This window comes from Pseudorca crassidens, chromosome 14, assembly GCF_039906515.1.
Source record: "Pseudorca crassidens isolate mPseCra1 chromosome 14, mPseCra1.hap1, whole genome shotgun sequence".
NCBI classification, from domain to species: domain Eukaryota; kingdom Metazoa; phylum Chordata; class Mammalia; order Artiodactyla; family Delphinidae; genus Pseudorca; species Pseudorca crassidens.
In genome coordinates, this window is record NC_090309.1 from 37758304 (window position 1) to 37775196 (window position 16893).

The 16893-nt window shown below is 40.1% G+C and overlaps 1 long non-coding RNA gene across 1 annotated transcript; it reads right to left on the minus strand.

Annotated features, from left to right (window-relative positions):
• Positions 1–428: 428 nt before the first annotated feature.
• LOC137206192 (uncharacterized) lies at positions 429–6587 on the minus strand. The gene is made up of 2 exons (XR_010934521.1): positions 6428–6587; positions 429–662 (listed from the first exon to the last, which is right to left on the minus strand). It is a non-coding gene; the product is annotated as an uncharacterized lncRNA (long non-coding RNA).
• Between the last annotated feature and the right edge of the window lie 10306 nt (positions 6588–16893).

Below are 16893 nucleotides of genomic sequence, written 5' to 3' on the forward strand. Positions count from 1 at the left end.
AGAGATAGTTAAAAAAAAAAAAAAAACAGTTAGAACTATGGCTGTAAATCTTTTTACTACTAAGAACACTTTTTACTTTTGTGCCCCATGTTTTGAAAAATTTAATGCTTTAAACAAATCCCATTTATTAAGTAATAATTTATTTCTCCCTGTATATACCATTTCTGCTACTTCTGTAGGTACCAGAAAAACCCAGAAACAGGTTGAGCTCAGGCGTATGCCTACTCAGTACCCAGATAGTTATGCCCCATCTGCCACCCTAGGAGCCCTTGTTTTGGGCTGTTGAGTGTGAGTGTGTGTGTATACCTGCAGAGATAGATGGTGGCATTAGAAGTCATGTGGGCTTTTAAGATACCCCTTCATGAGAGCACAGTGTAATTGGTATATTAGTTTCTTAGGGCTGTTGTAATAAGTGACCACAAACTTGGTTGCTCAAAACAACAAAATTTTATTCTTTCACAGTTCTAGAGGCTGGAAGTCTGAAATCAAGGTGTAGGCAGGACTGTGCTCCCTCTAATGGCTCTGGGGGAGAATTCTCCTTGCCTCTTGCAGTTTCTGGTGGCTCCAGGCATTCCATGGCTTGTGGCTCCATAACTCCAGTCTCTGCCTCTGTCTTCACACGGCTTTCTCCTCCTTTCTGTCTGTGTATTCTCCTCTGCCGTCTGTAATAAAGACAGTTGTCATTGAATTTAGGGCCCACCCAGCTAATCCAGGATGATCCCATCTCAATATTCTTAATTATATCTGTGAAGACCCTTTTTCCAAATAAGGTCACATTCACTGTTCCAGAGGTTATTACATGAGCATGAATTAGGGGGCTATACCATTCAACCCACTACAATTAGGTAGGCCTAAAAAAAAAATCTATCAATGCTAGAAATCAAAGAATTAAGTGAAGGGTTTTGAATTCTCCCTCCTTATCCAACACCCCATACTTTGCTCTTGTCTGAAATATCTGGCCATTGCCTCAGCTCCCAGTTGAATGTTACCACTGGACTCAAGCTCTGCTCTTGGCTCTGACATCTGGCTCCTCATCTTGGGTCTCATCTTGGCTTAACCCCAGGAGTAGCTCTTGGTATCCCCTTGCATGGATGACTTCTACTGGCTCTGCAGCCCATCCAGGTTGCCACCCTCTGTGCTCGGCATGGCTTGTTCCTCCATTGCCCAGTCTTGTTACCAACAGGACACACCCCTAGTGTTTCAGTAAGTCAAGTCCTTGTTGCATAAGGACATGACCCAGTGACCTCCCAAGTGTCCTCCGTATGGCCTGTATGGAGCTAGAAAACACTGCCTACCCAGAGTTATGCTTATAAAAATTTATAACCCCAGGATTAACATGGAGCTATACCCCTCCATGGTGACAGAAAGCAGGTGTGTGCCAGAGCCTTTGTATTCCATGGCTACCTTTTGTCCTGAAGTTCTTATTCACCCAAGAGGACTGGTCCTGAGTGCTTGGAATTTATATTATTCTATTTTTAAAATTGGATTTCAGATATGCTTTGAGATAAACCCATCTTGTTTCTTTCTTTTCCAAATGCTGCATTTCATTTTTCATATTTATCTTTTGCTCCTTTAATGATTATATTCTTTTTCTTCTCCCTTCAGAATGAACCAGTTACAATTTTCCATTTGAAAATAAATTTCATCATATTTTATTTCCTGTTTTCCAGGCCATTTGTTTTTCTCAGTGACTCAGATCTAGCTGAGAATTTTGTTAGCAGCTCCAAAGTAAAATGCACTATAATTCTCCTGGAAGGTGAAAAGTGAAAAGTATAGGAGCAAGTCTAGCCTTTGATCTGAGGCTCTTACACTAGAATCCTAAAATTGAGTGTATCTTGTGACTTTGATCTACAGGTTGACATTCTCCCCCACCAAAGAGGTATCCAGAGACTTCACACCTAGTAAATCACCACCATAACCTCTGTGCCATAAAGACCATTAAAAGCAATAAATGCAAGTATCATGAGAATTACTTGTTATTCAAATATTTAAGTTTACAGTCTTGCTTTGCATTATTGCTTTATAAAGAAACAAGTCCTTACAACACATCTCATGCCTAAGAAAGTGTGGTGATGTCAATTTGATCAAAACATCAAATTGGTACCAGAATGAGATTACAAAATATTTTTTGCAGAGTGCTTACGTGAACAATATCACAATATATTTATTATGTTAACTGGCTTCAAATTTGGGCAGTCTACCTAGTTCAGTAGACTGAGCACTAGATTGGCAATAAAGTTCTCCTAAATTCTAACTTCAGTTCTACTGCTGATTTGCTCTGTGTAGTAAGTAACTATTCGTTGTTTCTTTGCCTTTGGCCTTGTGAAACATAAAAGTAGAAAAAGAGTAAGGCACGGCCAGTTGAGTCCTTAATATTTAGTTTGAGGAATTCTTGGCTGCAGGGCCAGTTTTTATTTTCTAAAAATGGAAATTTTATTTTCATGGGACAGTGCATCGATAGCTTCTCCTCCTTGCTCCTTGGTCTCCGCTTGGCCCTGCACCACACGCACCAACCTTTCCCAAACAAGGGCATTTTTGTGGCCAATAGAACAATAGCCACTATCCTTGGAACCAAGTGAGTGAACAACTCAGATATATTCTGGGTTTGTTAGCATATTTATTTAGATAGCACTTGTGCTTCTTTTCTAAAGTTAGGCTGCCCAATCATAGGTGATAGGTGATTTCAGACTACAATAAAGAGCTTTCAAATAATGATAAGAATGCCACAGATGATCAAGTTAAGAACTAATATTCTTTTACCAGAGAATAAAGAACTTATCAGTATCTGGCGTGGGGCTGAGCTTATTGCAATCAGCTTCAACTGTTTGAAAGATTATATTTTGCATAATATCTTTGCTCCTTATCCCCACTAAGGTTAGGACAAGAAAGTAATCATGAAGGAATTATGTTAGATACAGGTAGAGAGGTCTATTAATACACCAGACAGGTAGTTGCCTTCTCTAAAGAAAAAAAAAGATCCTGATGTGTTACAGCTTCCCCAGAGTTGGAGAAGGGAACTGTAACTTCACAGCTCATCCCGTTCCTCAGCTTCCCAGAATTTAAATACCTCCTGAAGAAACATGGTAGCCCTCCTTAGTGTCTTATTTCAGTCTCTTTTAATCCTTACAGCAAGAACATATTAAAGCTGAATAGAAGCCCATCTGTACATTTAGGCTTATTTCCTCTTTCCTCTGGGAAAAGAGGACAGATAATCACCACTTCATGTGACATCCCTCAACTACTAAACCCCTATAACACTGTCTCCTTTTTTCCCCTAGCCCTCAGTGGGTCTGTTTCCCAAAGACTTACTTATTGTTGTTGCCCCTCTGATTTTATGATGAATGGCAATTCTGACACCTCTGACCCTGAGAAGCAGAGAATTCTCGGCTTTATCTTTGCACTAAGAATTTAAATGCAGCCGAATGTATGAGCAGAAATAGGTCATTTTTCTTCTGCAGATCACCAATTGCAAGATTTCTTTTCATACAAAAACAGTATATCAATTTTCTATTGAAAATACATTTTTGTAAAGCATGAAAAAATGGAATCTCAAGCTCTGTTGCCATCAGAGAGGTGAATGGCTCTTCTTTTTTGAAGCAGCTGCCAACAAGTATGAGGACTGGGTATCATTTCTGTCCTTGGTGAACTGTCAGGCTTCTCTTTATGAGTCTGGCACATTCCAGGTGGCTGAAGTAGCTTCTCATTGTCAGGAACTGGAGCAGTTGTTTCTCTACCTATGGCTTACAGTCCTGTTGCCTAGGACAGAAGGATATTCTGAGTTGAATAGTACTTAATGCAGATAATTGAATAAAGTGCTGTTTTACATTTATTGAAGGTGAAATTCACGTAACATAAAATTAGCCATTTTAAAGTGAACAATCCAGTGGCATTTGGTACATTCACAATATTGTGTAACTACCATCTATATCAAGTTCCAAAATATTTTCATTGCCCCATTAAGAAATCCCATACCTAACTACCTCCAAATGCTGGTAACCATCAGTCTGCTTTTTGTCCTATGAATTTACCTATTTTGCATATTTCATATAAATGAATTCATGTAGTATGTTACTTTTTGTATCCAGCTTCTTTCACTTGACACAATGTTTTCAAGGTTCATCCACATTGTACCATTATCAGTACTTCATTCCTTTTTTATGACTGAATGATATTCTATTGCATGTGTATTCCATAATTTGTTTATCCATTCATCTATTGGTGGGTTGTTTCCACCTGTTGGTTATTGTGAATTATGCTGCTATGAACATTCACGTACAAGTATTTGTTTGAGTATCTGTTTTCAGTTCTTTTGGTTATATACCTGGGAATGGAACTGCTGAGTCATACAATAATTCTATGTTTAACCTTTTAAGAGATTGCCAGACTGTTTTCCTACCCTTACTTCTGAAAGGGAAAACCCATGACATTAATGCAATGAACGTTATCTTAGCAGGAGGAGCACAGCCCTCTGAACCTCCAAAGAGAATTTTCCAAAGAGAATTTTCTGACGAATCAAAGGGCACAGAGTCATTGGCAGCAAAGGTGTTTTAGCTGACTGACCTCTGCTCCTGTACAGACAGAACCAAAACAACAATCAGCACAGTCTCCATAAAATACCAGGGAAAGAAAACGCAAACCAGCCCAACTCCAGCTAAGTGTTGGCCACATGAATTCCTTGAGATGCTTCAATCAGTGCAGATCTGTTGCGCTTTGGCCACGTTTGTACTATAATTAAACTCAAACTCAATTAAGAGAACTGCTTTAAAGGAAGAAGGCAATTCTGATGAGGTCTGTTTTGAGAAAAATCTGAAAGATAATCTAAAGTTGCCAGAAGTCAGGTTTGTGCCCTTTCTTCCTGTCAGCATAAGGATCCATACTTCGAATGTTTGACTAATTTTGGCAAATTAATTACCATTTAATTATCACATAAGAAGACATCTACTTATTTTCCCAAAAACTGTTACTCTGCTGTAGGCAAATTGGTATAAAGACTAATCTAATTTGCCTATTGTAGAAACACACTGGGCTTTTGAAAGTCCACACCTATGTTCAGTTTTCTGAATGTCCCCATAGACATTTCCTTTTGTGACATTGATGTTGAAGATATAGTGGGTACTGAATGGTAAACAGCCCACACCTATACTGCAGTGCCAGTAAAAGGCAATGTTAGGATGTCTGACCTCTTGATGTAGGAAACACTTCACCATCCCTGGAACCACATGCTTGATCAAGCTGTGCTAGTCATGATGTGCAATGGAATTACGACCATAACAGAGTTAAGATGAAAGAAATTAGAAACGAAAACCATCCTCTTTCTTGGAGGTCTTAATTCAAGTTAGTATAGTTGAGATAATGTGCCCAAATAGTGCACTCAGAAAATGAGCTCATCCACTGGGGATTTTGCCATGTTGTAATTCAGAATTACTCCTCAGAATTACAAAACTATTAGTCGGAGTGGCATGGTTGCCAGAAAATGAAACCTCAGAACACTGGGTAGCCTGAGTTAGAGGAACTGGTCCTTGGCTGCTAAACCACCGTGTCTATAATAGTTCAGCCCTGATCCCTGATACTATGCTGCTTGAGTCACACGCTCTTGGAGATTACTTCAAGTTTAAGCAGAAAGGTCGGAAAAGGTCAGGGAGGCAAGGCAGCTCTGCAGATGCACTCTTTGGTTAGATTTCACAGGAACAGATTAGGGAGATCAGACTCCGTGGAGTCTCCCTCCCTCACATGGAAAAAGACTTCTGCTTGAGGAGGAGTCACAAATTCCTGGGCAGAGAGTAATGTTTGTGCCTGTGGAGAAACAAAATGTCCCTGAGGTGGAATTTTGGAACCCAGTCATACATAATTGGTGGTACCAGACAGGAGAGAGTCTGACATTTCAGACTGTAACCATATTCAGGAGGATTTGGTTCATAGAAAAGTTTATGTTAAAACCGTAAGTCTCAATCTCTCTGTATCCCAGGTTATCATCTTGAGATGCTAAGCTAGCTGGACCCCTAAAGGTCGATTAACGTTTTCCAAGGACAGGAGAAATTATTCTTCATATGAGAGTTGATATTCATTTCTCAGTAATTATCTTCTTGAGCTGTTACAAAACTCTTAAGATATGAAGGTACTCTTGATTTGTTTTAAAAATCTTGAGAAATGTTGGGGCTTCCCTGGTGCTGCAGTGGTTAAGAGTCTGCTTGCCAGTGCAGGGAACACGGGTTCGAACCCTGGCCTGGGAAGATCCCACATGCTGCAGAGCAGCTGGGCCCGTGTGCCACAACTACTGAGCCTGTGCTCCAGAGTCTGCAAGCTACAACTACTGAGCCCAAGTGCCACAGCTACTGAAGCCCGTGCACCTAGAGCCCGTGCTCCACAGCAAGAGAAGCCACCGCAATGAGAAGCCTGCACACAGCAACGAAGAGTAGCCCCCACTCACCGCAACTAGAGAAAGTCTGCATACAGCAACAAAGACCCAACACAGCCAAAAATAAATGAATAAATAAATAGATAAATATTTTAAAAATTAAAAATAAAAAGCTTGAGAAATGCATCTGATCCAAGTTAATAACTCACAGCAATATTTTTAGATGATGCCTGGGTACAATGCTTACATAAACTGAGTCCAGGCTTCACATTATATTAGAGATTGTCAGGTGATGTCCTTTCAGCTGACACACAGGGCCCTTGCTTCTTGCCAGAGCGAAGGGCAAGTTCTTAGTAAACTTGCAAGGCTCATATGACTAATGAGAGTTGGTTCGGCCCCTAAGGAGATTCTAAGTTCCATTAAACCAAAATAGGAATCAGGTATCACAACAACCTTGTGAAAACTCCAAGAACTATTTCTGTCTCCAGTACAGGGAAAATGAATTGCAGAACCTCAATGAAAACAAAATCCATGAATGTTGCCGTACCCACCTAATCCTGCATTCTGACTCCAGCAGAATTCAAAGGGAGTTTTGTGGAAGGGAAGCTTGGTTTCTTCAGTATCAATCCTCAGGGACGTATTTCACTGTCCATCGATAAACTACTATCAGTCCACTAGAGATAGGGTTTACTTGACCCTTCAGAAGCTATTTCTATAATCCATGTATTCCCAGCTTCGCAGTCTATGACTTACAATGGAAAGTATCCTTTCATTTTATACCAAAATTATGACAGCATTCTCTCCTACCAGGCTGTTTGCTGAAAATTCACCTCTCTCAAAGGGCTCTCAACATTATCTGAAACTTTATTTGTACTACTTTATATATAAAGCTCTGAGAGAGAGCTTTCCCTGTGTCCCCTCTGGCCTTCTCCTTGCTGCTTTGACCTTCAGGAATGTTCTGCTGTCATGGGCTTAGTTCTCCCCACCAGTGCCCACTGTTGCCTTCACTTCAGCTTCAGAAAAAAAACCCATTTTCCTTTGGTCCAAAGAGAACATCCCAATAATGCTTCCTGCTTTTTCGTGTGGCTAAGAAACGGATACAAGGCCTTTCCAGGCTAGGGGTTCCTTACCCCAGGGCCTCAGTGCTTGTTATTTTCTTCTCTGAGCTGCTGTTGTTTCTACTGCCGTTCCTGACAAAAACAAAAGCTTGATGATGGTGCTGCCCTGAAGATAGCTCACCGCCAGCACAAGCCTGCTCAAAGCTTCTTCATACTTCAAAGTCCAGGGCCAAATGGATCCCTAATCCAGAGAGATGTGCCCCTCCTTCCACAGTCCATAGTTTCACTTTATTTCCTACATGGAGATTATCCATTTCTCAAGATTATTGGTGGTGGAAATATCCATTCTCTAAAAGAAAAAGCCTACATCCACTCAAACTCTAAGCCCAACTGTTGTCCTCTGGCTCCAATAATACAGTCTCAAAATGGTATAATAGTGGCTGTTTCCCAAAGTCAGGGTCATCTCTTTTATCCATGGTCACTTTTTCACATTTGTGTTTTCTACTCTTATTATTTCTTAGGTGCAGGGATCTCTAGGTGCAATAATGTGTCAGTCAGGGTCCAGCATGGGTCTGGACATGGATGGCATACTCCATGTAGGTAATTGAAGGAAGTTAGTAAAGGCACTATTTACAAGGTATGGGCAAGGTTTACAGGAATCAGCAAGGAACAATGCAGTATCTGGGGTTAGCACAATGGGGAGCTGTTACTGCCCATAAGTCTACAATGGGCAAGGGAGGATGCATTTGCCAGAACTCAGAAAGAGTATGGAGAGAGCTGACAAGAGTGATAGCCTTCAGTGGATAGACTCAGCCAACCCTGCACACCTTGCTAGAGAGGGAACTGAGGAACAAATACCCCAACGTCATTCCCCTCCATCTTCCAGTCTCCTGCCCCAGTACCTCTCATCACCACCCCACTCGCCAAACCCAACCCTGGCCAGAAGGCAAGAGAGTTTGTTGATGCTGTCCATGTTAGTCAGTCTCCCAGGGCCAGAGCAGGGCAGAGAAGGATAAAAATTAGATCTGAAGAGGCGAAAGAAGGTGCTTAGCAAAACTACCTCTTGTGAAACTCAACAGCTTTAAGTTTTTTCTCTAAATCTATTTTTTAAAAGTTTCATAAAATGTTCTAATATTAGTGTAAGGATTCTATCAGTAGATTCACCTAATCTTTGCCTCTTGATTTCAAGTCATTTCTTTCCCAAACTTAATATCCCTAATGATTGTTGTTGGTCCCTACTCAGCAGCAGCCCTTTCTCTTTACACATTTTATTGTATTTCTCCGTTCCTTCTGAATATCTCCCATGATTTCCTTAAGGTGCAGCAATTAAAACTGCACACTTTATTCTAGAAGCATGCATCCTAAAGTAAGAATAGGAAACATGCTAATTCAATCATGAGAGCTTTAAGAGCAATAAAGCTAAAATAAAATTTAGGGAAATAGAAATTACAGCAGTATCGAAAATTAAAACAATTTAGAGGTAGTTAGGAATTATTAGGAATTAGCACAACGTGGACCATAAACTGAAATTCACTGCAGGCCATGGGTAGAAGTTTCCATAAGGTTTAATATATTTTTGATGGCTTGAAATTGATCCTGTTTTGGGGGAGTATTTTGCATAGCATAATTAAATAACCCTCATAACTAGGTATGAAATGTGCCTGAATCTAGCACCCAAATAAAATTCCAAATGTGATAATATGAACAAAGCCTGAAAGGGGTGGGGATGAGGATGGAAGAGAGAAAAACCAGTTAAATCTTCCATTCTGGGCTTCCCTGGTGGCACAGTGGTTGAGAGTCCGCCTGCCGATACAGGGGTCGTGGGTTCGTGCCCTGGTACGGGAGGATCCCACATGCCGTGGAGCGGCTGGGCCTGTGAGCCATGGCCGCTGAGCCTGCGCGTCCGGAGCCTGTGCTCCGCAACGGGAGAGGCCACAATAGTGAGAGGCCCGCGTACTGCAAAAAAAAAAAAAAAAAAAAAAAAAATCTTCCATTGTATTTCAGAATGAGTAGCTCTTAATTTTTTATGTTAACATAAAAATGTAGGCTTAAATATGCAAGGGCAAATATTATTAATATAAAGATGGGAATAAAAACTTTTAAAACACTAGATAGGGGAGAAAAAGAATTACAAAAGCTACCATCTAGCCAAAATCAGGAAAGGAAAAAATATGCAAGAAGAAAACATAATGAGTTGGAAACATAAAATATGATAGGCATGGCACATTCTTCCTCATTACCCATCCGGAATTCGTCTTTGACTCCTCTCTCACTCACAGTGTCTGTGTGGTTGACTCACTTGGGTTTTCCTTGGAAATATCTCATGTCTGACCCTTTGTGTTCCCACTACCGCCCCTCTAGCTTCCTTGGTCCTGAACTAATGCAGTAACTCTAACACAACATAGCCTACCTTGGCCTCCCTGCAGAAACTAGAGTAATCTTCATAAAGCATAATATCACACCCCCACTCAGAAGCTTTCCAGGGCTCCCCCTTCCTTACCATTTACCCTTCTTATCTGATTTGCAAGACCTTTTATAATATGACCCCAGCTAACTGTGTTTCATCTATTCTAAGACACATTTTTTTTTAAAACCATGAAAACATCTCTGAAATCAGAGTGCATCTTACAATTCATGGCAATCGTGTCATCTTAGATTTGATGAAATATGGTTCTCTTCTCAGTTCTTAGCTTGGCTACGGGACACCTCTATCCTAGAAAACATGACTTCTCATTTTGCTGTGCTATGACTCATTCTTTCACAGCTCCAAAATTTTGTTCAGTCATTTCCCACTGTCTGGGTATCCCTGTCCTGCTGCCCCTCTTCTTGTATGGGTCCACCTATAAGGCCCAGCTCAAAGGCCATCCCTCAAAGAATGCCTTGTTCACTACCTCAGCTGGAAACAACCTTCCCTTTGAAACCTCTCAGTTCTTTCTTTGTAAGTCTAGCAACTCTTATCACATAGTTCTGTTTAGTTTAAATACTGGTGCACATATTTTGTCTGTACACAAGACTCCTAGAGTTGTGCAAATGGCTTGGGAAGGCAGTGAAAATTGTGACATTCTGTGAAAGAGCATAGGCTTGTTTCACTAATGTACTCCAGGACATTTGGAACAGTTTCTTTAAAATCTGCAAAGTGCTATCATTCCAGAATTCAGTGAGAGCCCTGCTTTGAGCTGCCTTCTAGAGGTAGTACATCATCAGAGCCAGAGCCAGAGAGAGACCCAAGACCTGGAATCAGCAAGAGATACTGGAAGACACCCAGCTGGGAGGGGAGCTGCTAGGAGGGGCTGCTCTACCAGCAGGACCCACTGATTGGCCCTGTTCCTGGGAGTAGCCGTTGGAAAGGTCAAGCTTTGAAAAACCATGTTGCTTAGAGATTGTCAGCCATCTCCACTATCCTCACATGAGTCACCATGATGTCTTGGGAGGGTGGGGCTGGATGGCAGACTCTTGGTTTTCCAGTTTACCCTTCCCTCAGGAAATCCAGACTAGACAGGAAGTCTAAGAACTCTGGGTTACCGCCATTGGCACCTACAGGGAGACAATGAAAGTCTGTAACCCAGCCCTGGGAGAAGAAGGCTATGTGTCCTTGTCATCATCTGTAGCAGATTCTTCTCAGTTACAGCGAATTTTGAACTCTCCCAAGTTATATGCACGGATCTTTGCTGCAATACATTCACAGGGCTCTCTCCTGGCAAATTTCTCTGGCCACATGAAGATAAAAATCTCAAATGCCCTCTTGCTATTATCATGAAATTTTTGTGGCTAAATTTGTGAAATTTCCTGCTGAGTTCTGCTTCTTAAGGCTAATGCCATTTTTCTATAAGGGGCTCCCAGTTAACCATCTTTCTACGGGTAGCCTCTCAAGCCTCAGTCTTTACCAAATGAGGGGGTAGATTCAAGAAGCTTGAGGTCACTGCCAGCTTCAACATTCTAACATCTGCTCCGTGCTCTACAGAGATCACCTCCCATGCACTGGATTTATGCATTTATAAGTTTGAAGCTCACTTTTCTCTGAGGCAGAATGGTTGGCATGATGTGATCTGGGCATGTCGGTTAAACATTTTCCATATGATATGACTGCTCTCCACGGCTTCACACCAGGAGGCCTTGTATAAAGGTCACAATTGTTGAGCTGATTTCACCAAGAGACGGTTTTGTTTTAAGAATCTTTTCCTCATTAAAGAAGTCAATAACTTTATTACAGAAAATGTAGACAATACAGAAAATTGTAAAGAAGGAATTAAGAATCACTTAAACTCTGACCTCTCATTGTTAAAACTATGGCACATATCATTACAATAATTTTTCTTTGCATGTATAGTCATATGATTTTTTAAATGTTTGGTATAGAATTGGAATCACAGTTTTCAAACCATTTTTGTTTTTGTTTTTAACCTGGCTTTTCTCCCTTACTGATAAATGATTAACATTTTCCTTTGTCATTATGTAGTTAAGAGTGCGGGCTCTGGACCTACCTGAATTTGAATCCTGGCTCTGTCACTTACTAACTGTGTGACCCTTGGGCATGCATGTCCTTTAATTGATAAAGGTACTTCAGTTTCCTCATCTGAAAAATGGTTCCTACCTCACGTAGTTGCTGTGAATATTTAAGTGAGTCAACATTTGCCAAGTAGTTAGAACAGTACCCGGCAGGTAGTTTAGGCTTTATAGGACTAGCTTCGGGTACTATGACTGCTACTACATTTTCTTCTACAATGTCATTTTAAAGACTGGGTAAGATTACATTGTTTGGGATGTAGCATAATGTATTTAATCAAGGTCCCATTGTTAGTTAGTGTTCTACTTTCTTGCTATTATGAACAATATTGCAAACAGACATCCTTCTTTTTCTTTATTTTATTGAAGTATAGTGTCATGTTTAATTTCTGCTGTATAGCAAAGTGACTCAGTTATACATATATATGTATTCTTTTTCATATTCTTTATCATTATGGTTTATCACAGGATACTGAATACAGTTCTCTGTGTTATACAGTAGGTCCTTGTTGGTTATCCATCCTATATATAATAGCCTGCATCTGCTAATCCCAAACTCCCAATCCTTCCCTCCTCCACCCCCACCTTGGCAACCACAAGTCTTTTCTCTGTATCTGTGAGATTGTTTTTGTTTCATAGATATGTTCATTTGTGTCGTATGTTTTTATTTCATAGATATGTTCATTTGTGTCGTATTTTAGATCCCACATATAAGTGATATCGTATCAGACATCCTTCTTTCATTGTATTTGTAACAGGACAGACTGTGCACTAGGTAGGGAAAGAATACAGTGATAGGAACTGGAAGTACCATGTTTTGCCTTCTTGGTTTTTTTTTTTTTTTTTTTTTTTTTTTTTTTTTTTTTTGCCTTCTTGGTTTTGACCTTGGTTGGAGAGGCAGAGAGAATGTCAGTGCCTCCCTTTTGCCTGGAATGTTGCTGCTCAGAAACTATTCAGACTTTATGGCACCACCCAGTCAAATATCTGAAGGTCTTTCCTAGATTGAATCACTAGTAATCCTATCCTCAGATTCCAACTGGAGAAGAATCCTTGGCCAGCTGTGTCATATACCTCCAGTTCTTCATGCCATGGCTCTCATGACATAAAATGACTCAGCCCTATGGGCTCAGCTCCAAAGAAGACTTGGGGGATATTTAGTGAACTCAGTGAGTCCCTGAACCCTCCATCTTTTCCAGGATGGTGCATATAAAGGTCCTGTTGGAGGTGATCCTGCTCTCTCTTAAGGCTCAATTCCTGTGGCCATCTTTCCCACCACTACTGGAGAGAAGGGGAAGGGATCTTCTTCTAGGTTCTGATCCCCTGTCTTTAGTTATAGGAATGATTATGATGCATTCTGGTAGAATGGGACCAGTATCCTCTCTACAGGTTGAGGGATTTACAGACTCAGAGGTATTTGGAGGCTTCATGGAAAAACTTTATGAAAAAAAGCTATGCCAGTGCAGATGAACACTGCTAATGGGCAGTCCTTGTTGGGGGGACAGTGACTTATAAGATTACCTTCCAGAAGCTCTGCATGGGGGAGTGTACTGAATGCTTAGTTCTTACTATCTCTCTGTTAAATATACCACCAACCAAATCACCTGTTTGGTCCTCAGTCTCTCCTAGCCAAAAGTGCGTCACCTACCATATCCTGGAAGACTCATGACTTCTGGATTTCTGCCTTTGTTATCTCCTGGTTCCTCTGGAAGTATTATCTCCTAGGTTCCCTGGAAGGTTCTGCCCACCTTCTATCCTGTAGGGTTTTGGGTAAATACACTTCCTAGATAATTCACTTTAAATACATGGCGGCAGGTGTGTTCTTCCTTAACCTCAACTGTATTCAGTCAGCTGGACATTTAACCTAGTACCATGGGTCTGTGTTTCTGCCAAGTAGATGGAAACCTTCTTAGAATATAAGGATGAAGCCAACAACCCTAAGTAGAAAGAGTGGTGAAATGGGCAAATCTAGTCTTTACTGTTAGAAGTCAGGATAGTAATTATTCTTAGTGGAGGGAAAGGAGCACAAGGGAGGCCTCTAGGGGGCTGGTAACAGTCTGGGTTTTGCCCTGGGTGCTGGCTACATGGGTATGTTCATTTTGTGAATGTTCAGTGACCTGCACACTGAAGATAAGTGTTCTTTTTGTACATGTTCTGTACTTCAATTTAAAAAAATATTTTTAAGTAGGGGATATTGATAAATTGGATTAAACAAAGGACCATCTACCTCTATTAAGACTAGTGGCTCTGGGCTTCCCGGGTGACACAGTGGTTGAGGGTCCACCTGCCAATGCAGGGGACGCGGGTTCGTGCCCCGGTCTGGGAAGATCCCACATGCCGCGGAGCGGCTAGGCCTGTGAGCCATGGCCACTGAGCCTGCGCGTCTGGAGCCTGTGCTCCTCCACGGGAGAGGCCGTGGCAGTGAGAGGCCCGCGTACCGCAGAAAAAAAAAAAGGCTAGTGGCTCTTTCCTAAGGCTACCAGATTTAGCAAATAAAAATACAGGATGCCCAGTTCAGGTAAACAACAAATAATTTTTTAGTATAAGTATGTCCCATGCAATATTTGGGACATGTTTATACTAATAAAGTATTCATTGCTTATCTGAAATTCAAATATAACTGGTCATCCTGTATTTTATCTAGCAACCCTTACCTTAAATCTTCTAAATATGTCTCATCTTTAATTTAATGAAAAATTTAAAAAGAGATATATATTGAATGATATGTATTTAAGATACATATAGTCTTAGAAGGAAATATTAAAATAAATTGTAGGAGATAGAAATGAGAAAGTAAGTGCTCTAGTATTTCACTGTCTCCATTCCTCCTTCATTCATACCTCTCTTCTGTTGTTTTGGGTTTCTCATTCCCACATTCATATCAATAAAAAGAGGAGAAATAACATAAGCAAAATAAATAAAATATCACCCCAATCATTTACACTTTTATTTATTTTTTGAATCTGCAACTCTGTAGGTTGATGTTTCTGAAAATTTCACTCCTGGTTTGTCTGTGTCCTTGTTTCTTATTTTTTCTTCCTCTTTTTCTTATTTTTTTTCCTCTCTATTTCAGCCTTTCTCAGAACTTTGTAATCTTTGCTCAGACGGAAGTTGAACCCTTCTCAGTATAATCAGTGTTTTTCCTGCCTTTTCTTGTCTAGGTTTTATAGGCTAAACTTGAAAAATCTATTTGTTATTGGTCTCAGAAAGGTCACTTTTCCTTTTTCTCTCCAACAATGATAACTAATATGTACCTGGTACATTTCAACTATGCTTCTTACACAGTTGGTAGATTTGAACCAAGTTTTCAGAATTCCATCTTACTTCCTTTTCTATACTTTCCACTCCTAAAGGTGAAGAAATTCGAGTATGAATTATTTAGGACAACTAGGCTCTGTCAGCAAATGGAATCAGATCCCGAAGGTTTTGTGCTTTGACACATTTTCAGTTTATAGAGATGGGTGATAATAAAATGAAATTATTTCCTGTCTCCCTGAAGGCTTCCAAGTTGTGATTTTGTAATGCCAAGGGTATTACCCACTTTATTTAGAGTAAAATTCTCAAGTCAAAAATGATTTTGATATCCTTTCATTTAAACAATAAGTACATCTCCTAAAATGCTTGAGGGGAATATGAAACAGGAGGGATAAAGGAAGTTGCATCCACATCAGAGAAAGATCATAAGGTATCTCAATAACCCATATTTGGAACCTTTGCTCTAAAGGCTGGCCACCTAGTCCTTTCAAAAGTTTGTGGGTTTTCTGCAATGTTGTCAACTTATATATATTTCTGATTGAATCACTTAACTAATCATTGATCCAGTCATTTCTAAACAATTCTGGGCAACACTTTTCACTAATTATTTTTCACACAGTTGATTGAACTGACTGGTTATCTTGTCATGGAAACTCAAAACTTTTAAAATCATATATATATATATATATATATATATGTATATATATATATATACACATATATATACACACACACACACATATATATATATATATATATATATATACATTACTCCTGTGTTAATAAGTTTTACTCTGACCAATTTCTTTTGCTGAGAGAGAGAGAGAGAGGAAGGGGATGGGGGCAGAATGATAAAGGCTCAGGATGTGCAGAGGAGAATTTAAAAATACACAAATTAGTATAAAAGCATCATAAATAAGGCAAATAAGTGTTAATTTTTATGAAACAGTATTACCATAGATACATAAATCAAGTAGCTCTGGTTTTTTCAGGGTACTTCATAAACGTTACTGAAATGTTTATTAATCAGTAAATGACATAGACAATTGCAGAATCTTTAACAACTGGAATAGTATTTTCAACTCTGAGAGTTCCACTGCAAATGCAGCAGTGACCTTCAGCAGCTAAATCAGCTCCCAGGAACATGCTGGGTTGTTACTAGTTACTTACCAACTACTTGCCCTTGTAGTCCCTGACATTCCTATAACAAAGGTCTCCAAAATCTGTCCCCAACCTACTTTTCCACCTTTATTTCCCTCAACCCCCAACTGCCTTGGGTTATTTCTAATCAGGTCTCATTATTGGCTCTGCACCCCTAGGGCTGCCAGAATACCACCTCCTCACCTCCACCCTGCCTACCAAATCCTCCCCCACTGTCCAGGCCCAGCTCAAAACCCACCACTTTCATTAAATTATATCTGCCTCCTCTAGTCCACAGACATCCTCTCTCTTACCTGCCTATATTATTAAATCACTGTACCATTAATGTGGTGTTTTATTACATACTAGCTTGCACCGTCTTCTGCAGTGCTTTCTTAAAGAGTTAGTTAATATTCATGGATGTTTGAACATACTTTTGTCAACTATAAAGCTTCATACTAATGCAAATATGATTGTTTTCATTAACTAGTTTATGGCCCCCACCCCACCCCTGAGATGGGGATTGTGCATACATTTTTGTATGACATCTAGAGAGTAGTGCATACTCCATGGCGCCTCCAAAAA